The following is a 12204-nucleotide window of genomic DNA, read 5'->3' as shown; positions in this document are numbered from 1 at the left end:
AGTTAAAGATCAGCTAACACTGGTTATTTATACAACTTCTCAGTAAATTGGAAATGCAAAACATTGTTAGTCATAAATAACAAGAAAGCTTCAGTCAATTACAAGTAGAAGTAATTAGTTTGACTGCTGTGCAAAAAGCCATAGGTGTACGTAGGAATGTTTTCAGAATGCTTGTGTATCTTGAAGGGCTGAAGCTAGTGTGTACCTGAATTTAACTGCTTGAACCAGTACTGCTTATAGCCTGTGGTAAATGCAGGAATATAAAATGAAAGTTCTTATTCCCATCTCCTGTTCTTTCTCTCTCTTTTCAGATACTTTCAGACATATCTATAGAAGTGCTTTATTTCTTCATTTTATTTCTTCATATATATAAAGTGACCTTTTTAAAAGGTACTTGCTGTGTAAGAAATCTCTCTTAATCAGCCAAATTGTTTAAAGGAGAACATGAAAGATAAAATTATCTTTGTTTTATGTTTTCTCTTAGAGAGTGAGCGAGAGAGAGAGAGGTCTGAAGAATGATAGATTAATCTGGGAAGGTGAATGACGCTAAAGGTAAATAACCTTTTTCTTCCATTTTTTTCTTCAAGTGTGCTGCTCAACAAAGAATATACTTGTATGAAAATTGTCATTGAAGCATTTAACAAATGTTGACAAAATACTTTTAATCAAGTGTATTAAAAAAATATTATTATGGGGTAGCTCAATTAACATTGAGTTTTTAGAGGTAAGAAACTAGTTACGCCAAAGACTTGGGACCTGAGAACTTTGACACATTGCTATACAGTGTTGAATCCATTATGGGAAGTGCTTTTGATTTAAAGTCTAGAGAGCTTGCCTTTAGTGAACACTTGTTTTTTGTCTTGACTTATTTGAGATGAAGTAAATTTAATTTGGCAATTTGGGTTTAATATGCACTTGTGTGTGAAGGTAATACAATTATATAGTAGCACGTCCCTGAAGCTCCTAGGCGGAGGAGCTCCGCGTGCTGCTCCCGCCACAAGCGCAGATTCTGCAGCTCTCATTGGCCAGGAACTGCAGCCAATGGGAGCTCTGGGGGCGGTGCTTGCGGACGCGGGCAGCATGCAGAGCCCCCTGGCGCCTCCCCCTAGGAGCTGCAGGGATATGCTGGTGGGAGCCGGAGAGCTCCCCCCACCCAAGGTAAATGCTACCCCACACTCCAACACCCTGCCCCAGTCCTTAGCCCCCTCCCATGCCCAAACTGCTGCTGCTGCTGGAGGCCTACACGACAGACACATAGCCTTCCTCATAGGTTCAGGTGCATAGAGGCAGACTTGCAGTCCCTATTCAGACCTTACTCCGTCAAGCGTTGATTGCAGTATATAGGTCACTAAATTATTATTTATTTACTTATATTACCAGAATGCTGAGGAGCCCTAGTCATGGACCAGGATCCCATTGTGCTAGGTAATAAGTAGTCAAAGGATACACTTCTAGTCTGTCAGAAGATACTGTCTCACATTTGCATCTAAAATGTAAACTAGAAATTTGTTTTTCCTAACTGGTTAGTCTTTTCTCTGACTGCAAAAGTAGAGAGCTTGCTTCTCACCATTTTATGCACTTCAATGTATAATTATGATTGTGCTGAAAAGGGGATGATGGATTTTTAGTCGAAATTAGGTTTGTTTCTTTGGATGGCTCTAAACAAAGAATACAGTAGTAGGGAAGTTCATTTCACTGCTTGAAAGCTTGTAAAAGGTGATCTGTGTAAGAGATAGTAATATTAAATACTTTCTAAGGCCAAGATTTGCCAAACACAGTGTTTAAATTTAAAATTCTAAGTCCATGTTTAGGCACTAAAATGATTGGCCTTGTTTTCAAAAGTTATCAACTAGCATCTCTCATTTGCCTCTCAAACTTGCCTGAGGTTTCTAACAGAAAATAAGTGAACGAGGGAACAAAAGTAAGTATTTGTCGTGGGAAATCTAAAATTGTGCTCCATACTTGTTTGTCTTTAATCTTTTCAAGTGTTGAAGAATTTTGACACTGCATTTTCTTGTGGACTCTCATTGCATGGTTTCTGTAATCAAAGTAGTAGAATACGACCTTTTTAAATAATGACTTGGGGAAATTCTACTGAGTATTTTCCTCTGCAGCATGGGAGACATGGATCATTTGGTAGGATCATCTGGGTATACTTTACTTAAATCAATTCCCAGTCATTGCAGGGGTCTAGGACATCAATCCTTCCTGTTCTCTGCCTGTGGCACACAATAGTTTGGTCTCTTGAAATCTGTAATAATTTGGTCTATTTCTTGTTGGGTTTGGTGTGGGGGGCAGTTTGTAGCTTGTGAAATGCAGATGTCTGTGCAGTGGTTTTTCAATTTTTGGTTTGCAGTGGCTCACATAAGCACAAATACAGTACATCTTGGCTCCATTAACCTAGTATAGAACATCTGTAGTGACTTTTTGAAACATGTTCACACTCTGCTCACCCTGATATTCTGTTGAACGGAATTATAAGGTGTTCAGCAACTTGAAAGATCAATGGTTAGCTAGACACTAGGGGCTTGTCTCCACTAGACACAAAGGATTGGCCCAGCTCTGTCGTTCAGGGATGTGAAAAATTCAAGACTTAACGTTTACCACTTGCCCCTTATCAACTAGGCAGGTAACCCTGTCAAAGAAGGAAATTGGGTTTATTTGTTCTTGACAAATCCATGCTGGCTATTACTTATAATCTTTTATCCTCCAGGTGCATGCAAACTGGTTGTTTAATCATTTTTAGATATCCAAATTAGGCTGACTGGTTTATAATTCGCCAGGTCCTCTTTGTTCTCCTTTTTACCTTTCTGGGACCTCACCCATCCTTCATGAGTTCTGAAAGATAATTGTTAATGGGTCAGAGATTGCTTTATCTAGTTCCTTAAGTACTGTAGGATGAATTTCATCAGGCCCTGCTGACCTAAGTACATCTAACTTATGCAAATATTCTTTAATATTCTATAATACCTGGATCTTTCCCTATTTTGGCTTGCATTGCTTCCCCCTTGTTAATATTACTAGTGTTGAATATCTGGTCACCATTAACCATATTAGTGAAGAGTGAAGCAAAATAGATATTAAACATCTCAGCTTTCTTGATGTCATTAGTTATTAACTCTCCTTCCCTGCTAAGAGGACCTACCCTTTCCTTCATCTTTCTCTTGTTCCTAATATATTTAAAGAAACTTTTCTTACTGCCTTTTATGTCCCTTGCTAGTATAACTAATTTTGTGCCATAGTCTTTCTGATTTTGTTCCTATAGCTTCTGTGGTTCTTTTGTAATCTTCCTTAGCAATTTGTCCATGTTTCCACTTTTTGTAGGATTCTTTGTTTGATTTTCATGTCATTAAAGAGCTCCTGATAGAGCCATATGTTAGCATCTTATTATTCTCCTTTCATTCCTTTGCATGGGGATAGTTAGCTGTTGTAACTTTAATATAGGCTAACCATATTTTCCAAAAGGGAAAATGTGACACCACACGGGGCCATCCTGAACCCCCTTGCCCCCCTCCCCCCCACACACACACCCGCCTGGGGCCAGTCCACGGTTCCCCTCTGCCCCCTGCACACAGGATGAGCCTGAGCCCTTGTGCCAGGGCTGGCCTAAAGCTCTCCTCTCCCCACCCTGTGCAGGGTCAGCCCGAGGCCAACTGAGCCCTCCCCCTAGTCACACCCCACTTTTTTGGCAAAACTGTGCTTTTGTCCAGTTTGCTGTTGCCAACTGATGATCAGCTGGCAAGAGCAAACAGGACAATTGCACAGTTTTGCCAAAAAAGTCGGAACGATCGGGACAGGGCTTAAAAAAGATACTGTGCTGGCCAAAGCGGGACATGTGGTCATCCTACTTTAATATTGCCTCCTTGAGAAACTGCCAGCTCTCCTGAACTCTTTTTCCCTTAGATTTTTTCCCCATGGCACTTTACCTACCAGTTCTGGGAGTTTGTTAAAATCTACTTTTTTGAAGTTCACTGTCCTGATTCTGCTGCTCTCATTCCTTCCTTTCTTTAGAATTGTGAAATCTATCATTTCATAATCACTTTCACCCAAGTTGCCTTCCACCATCAGATTTCCTACCAGTTCCTCTCTGTTGGTCAGAGTCAAGTCTACAGTGGATGTCTCCTGGTTCCTTCCTCCACTTTCTGGAGCAAAGAGTTGTCCCCAACACATTCCAAGAACTTATTGGAAATTTTCTGTTTTGCCATATTACTTTTCCAACAGATGTCTGGGTAGTTAAAGTCCCCAATAAGTAACAGCTCTTGTCTTTTGGGTATTTCTGTTGTTTGTTCGAGAAATGCATCATCTACGTCCCCTATCGTGGTTTGTTGGTCTATGGTAGACCTCTGCCATGATGTTGCCCCTATTTTTTATCCCTTTTATCTTTGCCCATAGACTCTCAATTGGTCTGCCTCCTACTTTCTTCTGAACCTGAGGAAAAAGTGCATATGTTCTTGATGTATAAAGGAAACGAAAAATATGCTTGTGTATATAGCAGATAGCGTGTCAGATAATTTCCCTCTAAAAGTAAATTATAAAATCCCCTCAAAAGATCGAGATCCCAATCTTGCAAACATTTAACTTCAATGGCACTACATAAACATGCTTAAATTTATGCATATTAACTAGTATCTTACTATAGACACAGTCCAATTTTAAATCAGAGGAATTACTCGCCTAGTAAGGTGCTTCTTGTGCAGTCTGAGTAATAGTTGCAGAATCTGGCCTGAAGCATTACATTTTTAATATTTTAAATTTTTAATATACATTAAAATGCTCACTTCACCAAAAATTTGAAAGAAGGAAAAACTTTGACAACTTTATTCACCAGATTTATGATGAGTCATCAATATATAAAAGCAAACTACGAGATAGTGATTCTAAAGGAAACAATAAAAACCATAATTTTGTAGAAAAAACAAACGTATTAAGAGGACATCAAATAGAGATTAGTTACCGCACTGTATGCCTCTTGTGGCACTTAGTAAGGAAGTTTCAGGAACCATGTATTCTCTCTATAAAAGGGAGATCCTCTTTGTTCTGGGATTTATTCCCTGTGAGGAAGAATTGTAACAGAATAGGCCTTGTACATTGTAACTTCTGTATCTTATGGACTATGATTCCTCTGCCTTTGCTTTCAAGAGGAAGTAAATGTACTAAGTGCAACCACTCCTTTCTTTCCCATGCTGGGAATACCATCTTCCAGTCTTGAATGAAGGTTTGTGTGCCACAGGTCACCATACAAAGTCCGTATTATGTGGAACTGAAATGGAGATTTTTCATATAGTAAACTTATTGTAACCTTCATTATTTTTGATTGAAACACATCTGAAACGTACCATAGTAGTGTTGAATACCTGTTTTATTTGAACTGCATAATATCTTCATTCAAACTGAATGAAAGTGAAACTATAACTGTATAGTATGTTATCCAGTACGACGTTATTAATTATCCCTGGTAAAGAATCGATGGATGTTATTCTTCAAGTTCCATAATGTAAATTGTGGCGTTCGTAATCAGGCTTGTCACAGTTCAGCCACCACAGGGGAAAATCTTGAAGTTATGAAGGATATTCCAAAGAGAAAAAGCCATGCCTAAGTAGCAACAGCAGAAGAACATAAATAGCGAAAGGCTGCATGTGTGTGTGTGTGTGTGTGTGTGTGTGTGTGTGTGTTCGTTCAGCAGAAGGACAATCTTAGATCAGTATTATCCAAAAAAATTCCTGACTATTAAATTAAATTAGAGATTTTGGGGGAAATTATTTTCTTCACTCACGTGTCACAAAGAGAATGGAAATTAACCTTATCCTCGTAGATGAGTATTTATGAGAGGGCACCCCAGTGCATGTAGAGACCATGTAGACAGCTCTTATGTCATCCACTCTGCAGCTCTAGAGAGGAGTGAGTGGCGCACACAGCGCCAGATGAGGATAAAAGAGTGCATGGTTCCTTGGGGACCATTGACAGCTGGTGCACTTTAGAGTTAACCCCCAGGCTGCTCTAACTTGCGTGCAGGGCCACACAGAATCAGGGAGCGGAAACTGGCTCTGTGCATCTGGCCTTCCAATTTTAACTGGAATGAGCTGCGAACTAGGTGTCTGCGATGCAAATGAATTCTGTCATCCAGAGATAAAATAGAGGGTTGTTAACACATCTGATCAGACTCTCTCTGCATGAAACAGCCCTGAAGAGATCTCTCCAACCAAAGTAATGAGAAATTACAGTCTTCAAATCTACCCATCACTAAGCTAGACTACACCATTGAGTGTAAGGGCTAGTCTACACTGGCAATGCTAAAGCACTGCCGCAGCAGCGCTTTAACGTGCCTTGTGTGGTTGCGGCTCACGAGGGGCGTAGCTCCCAGCGCTGGGGCACTGTTTACACTGGTGCTTTACAGCGCTGCAACCTGCTGCGCTCAGGGAGGTGTTTTTTCACACCCCATAGCAAGAAAGTTGCAACGCTGTTAATTGCCAGTGTAGATATGCCCTAAAAGGGATGTATAAAAAAGGTAGTACAAAAGGCATAAAGTTAGTGTACAGATGCATAGCTAACCTTTAAACTTTTTGACTTTAAACCTTTTCCTAACAAGGAAGAGGACTTATTTCTTAAGGAACCATTGAAGAACTGCACTGTTTTCCTGAAGATGCAATATCATTCCAGAAAAGCAGCCCATTGAAATCTCTGCTCTCAGCTTTCTGGGTACTCTAGTGGACAGGGGCGGCTCTATGTATTTTGCTGCCCCAAGCATGGCAGTCAGGCGGCTTTCGGCAGCGCGCCTGCGGGAGGTCCGCCGGTCCCGTGGCTTTGGCGTACCCGCCGCCGAATTGCCGCCAAAACCGTGGGACCGGTGGACCTCCCGCAGGCATGTCGCCGAAGGCTCCCTGACTGCCGCCCCCACAGCGACCGGCAGGCTGTCCCCTGTGGCTTGCCACCCCAGACACGTGCTTGGTGTGCTGGTGCCTGGAGCCGCCCCTGCTAGTGGAGAGACTGAATGTAATAAGCACTTTCAAAAAGCTTAAATTAAGGTAAATATCTTTCTTTAAGAAGGCAACTGAACTTCAGAGGAAGACCAATTTATTAATCTAAGAGTAAAAGTGATTACTAGGATTGTTTGGAACATCTCAGAGCAGAATAATACGAATAGCAAAGACAGCCTTCTTACGTAGTGGTGTAAAGTAAGGATGGGAAAAGACTGATGCTGTTTGAAAACTGAAATACGTAAGAGTTGCTTCTTGTTCAGTCCTTACTTGAGACATGATTTTAGATGTTTATGAAGAGGAAACCCAAATGCAAATGGAAGTCAAAGGTTGTGTAGTATCTGAACACTCATACTGTCAAATATTTTTTGATCCATTTGAATAAAGAAAAAAATTGGTAGTATGATTCATCTGAGTTTCTAGAAGGGTTTGGATTGTTGGTAGGCAGAATTATCAAAATCTTGTTTTGAGCCTTGTACATATACAAGTCATATATATATATATATATATATATATATATATATATATACACACACACACACACACTAACAAAACAAATGCATATTTATATATATAAAGAGCACTTCTGAGTCCACGTTTGTTTTGGGGAAAAAGTTAATCAGAGTCTAGGAAAGGGAACAGAAACTCTGTTTCCTTTGCACTTTAAGATAGTGAGATAGTGACTCATGTGGAGTATGACACAGCATTCGTTTTTGGAACTTTAGTTGCCAAAGCATTAGATATGTTCTATAGTATGCTGGGAACACCTTTCTTGTGTAAATGGTCTGAAAATTAAATCAAATTTTTGGTGGCAATTTCTAATAAAGGCTATATTCTATTGGAATTTTAAATCAGCTGAAGTATTAAAGAAATTAAATCCTTTTTTATGTTGTATTTTTTTAAATCTAGCTTCCTCCCTACTACTCTTTCCCATTAGGCAAACTGATGTTGCAGGAAGGGAGATATGTGTTTGGCTCAGAATTGGTTACAATCCGAAGCTGGATCTCTGCCCCTATTTCTTCCCCACCTCCCTTCAGAGATTCATCTGGATACTGCAACATTTACCACACCTAACATTGTGACTGGAGATAGGCTTACATCAGAATACAGGAATCTGAATACTCCTGAGCTCTGGGAAAGCTGGAATCCAGATTTGAGCTTCGTGACATGATTCCATCTCTAATTTTGACATCCAAAGTTTTGGACCTACTATGCGATGAGGATTTCTCATCTCCTTCTTAGCTCTCTGCCATGTCTCCAGACTAAACTGAGCCTTTCAAGGTTGGAAGAAGGCCTCTGCCTAGGCCAGGTTCCTAAAAGCTAACTTAAATTCCAGGCTAAGTCTTCTAAAGTTGGAGTAGGCCTTTGCCAAAGTTCAACTCCCAAGCTTCGCAAAGTCTTTCAGAGCAGGAGTCTCTGAGCAAGCGTTTAACCAAGCTCCCAGCCAGAATCAGTTAACCCTCTCAGTGAGAGACCATTCTGTGACAAGCCCCAGTGCTTCAAATACTCCTTCCACACTGCTCATTGCATAAACAGTGCTCTGCCTATGCACTGCTTTCCCCTTTCTTTCCATTCTGTTTTCTCCCTGTTGTTCCTGTTTGATTGTCTGCTCTTCCTTCCAATACCATGTTATTGTTCATAAAGATGCAGGAATGGTGCCTATCACTTCCAGAAGCAATTCTTGTTATCAAATGACACACTGTAGATGATCCTTTGGTAAAGCCATTAAATTTTGTCCACCCCCATCCCAATAACCTGAATCCACTACGGCAGCTGGAGACCTCAGACTTAAAACATTGGAGTCAAGTCTGTGCTTTGGTGCAAGAGTGCTGACTCTATTTTGGGACTTTCATGTGTTTCCTAAGTCTCTGAATGTTATTGACACTAAAGACAAGTGTCTAGACAAGTTTTTTTCGTGTCATCTAGTGGGATAGTGAAGTTTGAATGGCTTTTTCCACCGATTTTTGTGTACCTTTGGGTAGAATTACAGTAGTTAGTGACCTGCTCTTCAGAGGTTCTCAGCTCCTGTAGCTCCCTTTAAGCCAAAGGAAGCTACAAGGGCTCAGCACCTCTGCAAAGCTGGTGATTAGTAGGTAGTCCCCAATTTATTTTTACCTGGTACTTGAAGGTTTATAGAATTACAGAAAAATGTGTGTGGGATTTTGTGTTTCTACCATTTTCCCTCAAAACAGTATTTGTTTCATTCTTTGGATGCTAGTCATATTCCTCCTATACAAGAACTTCTGATTAAAGCTTTAAGGTCTTGTTGCATTCTTTGCAGCCCCCATCTCTTGGTGGATCAGAGAATGTATTTGTGTGACTTGTAAACAGCGGCAATAGAAACAATCAAGGAACTTGCGCAAAACCACCAGAATATTTTAAAGAGAGAATTTTCTGTTTTCCTTCCTTCTTTCCTTCCTGTGACTTTTATAACTCCATGTTTTTGGTGGGTGATAGGGAGTAATTAAAGCAAAACAAACTTAATAAATATATGCTGGATAATGATGCTTGTGCAATAAATGGGTAAAATCAAGGAAAGCTCTTACATAAGCTACACAGGTTTGTGGCACATTCAGACATGTTTTTGTTGAATATAAATAAGGAAATGTTAGATATTACATCCATGACAAAAATGGTTGTGAGAACTGAACTGTCTCTTTGCTTTCTGGCAGGTGGAAATACAATAGCAGAACACTAACAAATTAAGAGGATGGAGGAAAGATGTGATGTGTACAACAAAGAAAGTTACAGGTAAGCGATGTTATCTTTCTGTAGGTGATATAACTGAGCTTGGATATGTCATACCTCATTTAAAAAAAAAGCAGTTGGACAAAATCATTTAGACTACATCAAGAATAATCATCAAGGAAAAGTGCAATAAATTTACATACAGGTTAAAAGTAGTGGTTATTTAAATTCATTCTTTCATATTTATCTGTTTATTAGATTGTAATTCTGTAATTAGGTTTCGTCTGCTCATTGGGTTGGTCAAAAGTATTTTATTTTAAATAATTCCTTTCAAAGAGTATTTGTTGTTCAGAATCAGATTTGTCCAGTGTTCACTAAGAGCTAAAATTGAGAGTGATGCATCCTTGGAAACTGTACTAATTTATTGAATTTCCATTACTGTCCATAAAACCAGTTCCTCGTTTCAAAAGATTTTGCAATGTGTTAGCTGTTATCAGTGAATGATACAAGTGGGTTGGAATTTCATACCACTACTGTCTATGAAGAGTATTCCAAAGCCTGAGATCCCCTTTCTAGTGCTATTTTATTTAAATATGTTTTGGTTCATAAAACAAGTGAGTGGCTTTGAGCAAGTATTTGGTAACCCAGCCAACACATCTACACACAATATTGAGGGCATATGGTAAAAGGACGCTGTCTAGAATGATGTGCAACATTTATCCCTGTCCCCAGTTTCCCATGTCTTAGTTTCAGCAGTAATTTCAGCCTATTTAAATACTGCAGCTTGTGAGTTGGGTGACCCAGTAAATTGAGGATGCTAGATTTGTTACAGTGTCTATGTTTGTCATACATTTCACAGGATCTTTGGCAATACTTTGTCCAGGAAAATATGGATGATTTAGAAAGGCCTTCATAATTCCCATTTAAATCTTTTAAAATATCTGTGCTGGGAAACATTCAAAATAATTATTTAATTTGATGGTGGCAAAAAAAAAATTGCAGTTGAACCACATTCCTTCTAAATCATTAATGGTTTGTCAATTTAAGGAAGATCTCCAGAAAAAAAGTCCCAAAATGGTGTATTTAACTCTTGTAGAAAAATCTATGGAGCGTGACTTTATTTTAGAGTTTTGACAGTGTATACTTTGACCATGTTTGTTGAAGTGTAGGAGAATATGTGGATTCTCAGATGTGCTCAATGCTGATCTAATTCTCCTCCCTTTGAAGTCAATAGTGAAAAATCCTAAGATTTTGGGTTTTTTTGCTTGATGTGTTTTATATGTGTGTGGTCTATATATTTATAAAGCTTGGTACCTGTTCTCCCCCCCCCCCCCTTTTTCTGGCTTTCTGTAAACTTAAAATTTAAAAGTAGTTTGAATTAAAAGTCAAACGAATACTAACATGGAGGAAAGATGCTGAAGTTTAGAGGAATCAAGCAAGCATAAGGCCACGCCTAGTCTGATGCCAAGTACACGCATAACATACTCTCACACAATCCATTTGCACTAATTGACATGAATCGGTGCAATCCTGCAAGCTGTATTTTTGCCTGCCTAAGTCTATTGAGAAATCATTTATCTAATTGGATTTCTTACACAGCTTGAATTCTTGGGTCCCCTTATCTTAACCAGAGAGAGAGAGAGACATTCTGAATGAAAGATTGTGATTTTTCTTGAAAAAACACTAGATGGCATTTATTGCAGTGTGGAATAAAACCCTGCTTTACAAGGCAGAATGCAGCATATACAGTAAGATTTTAATAATGAGAAACTATCTCTTTCTTAGTTTAATTTGTTAATGGTTGAGGAAACAAGTGATTTCTGGTAGTTGATTGATGTATATCCATAGAAAGAGATTTGATTGCTTGTTGTAGTGAAAGCGTTGTTTAAATTGCTTTTCAGTATCATATGTTTTAAAGTGACCTGTATTGTGCCCAACATTGTTCTAATTTCAAATATTACCTAAGATTGCTTTGAAAATGTTTTGAAGGCAGTAAAACCTCAAAGTAATACAGCTATTAATACTTACAATTGAAATGAACAGATGCACACATTTGCAGACTTATGATCCAATAATTGATAAACTTTAAAACTAGTCAGCATGGTGCATTAGAAAAAGCACTTTAAAATATAAGAAGTGAACATGGGAATAAACGAGTTGCCATACTAGAACAGACCAATGGTCCATCTTGTCTGGTATCCTATCTCAGAGTGGATACTATTAGATGCTTCCAAGAAAAATGTTAAAAAAAAATCCATAGGATAAGTTTCTTTCTAATGCCTGCCAATGGCTGCCTTATGCCATGAAGCCTAAATTATCCATATAAAAAGTACTAGTTTGTTTTTGAATACTACCAACTGAGCTCTTAGTCTTACTATTTATTATTTGTTTGGTGGCAGTAGCTGGAGGGCCCAGTCAAAGATCAGGCCTCCTTGTGCTAAGCACTGTACACACAGGGACTAGTGAAAAGACAGTAGTGCCTTCCCAAAGATCTTCTAGACTAAGCCTCAATGACATCTTGTGACATGAGTTCTATAAATTG

At 39.0% G+C, this 12204-nt stretch overlaps 1 protein-coding gene across 3 annotated transcripts in view; it reads left to right on the top strand.

The window, feature by feature from the left end:
• SGMS1 (sphingomyelin synthase 1) overlaps positions 1-12204 on the top strand; it is a 198079-nt gene that overhangs the window by 97077 nt on the left and 88798 nt on the right. For all 3 annotated transcript variants that reach the window (XM_034776043.1, XM_034776039.1, XM_034776040.1), the window contains 2 exons: positions 485-552; positions 9647-9725. The gene's annotated coding sequence lies outside the window, so the exon portion shown is untranslated. The remainder of the gene's footprint in view (positions 1-484; positions 553-9646; positions 9726-12204) is intronic.

This window comes from Trachemys scripta, chromosome 7 (genome assembly GCF_013100865.1).
Source record: "Trachemys scripta elegans isolate TJP31775 chromosome 7, CAS_Tse_1.0, whole genome shotgun sequence".
Classification (NCBI taxonomy): Eukaryota; Metazoa; Chordata; order Testudines; family Emydidae; genus Trachemys; species Trachemys scripta.
The sequence above is the reverse complement of the archived record's forward strand: the minus strand, read 5'-3'. Positions and strand labels throughout refer to the sequence as shown.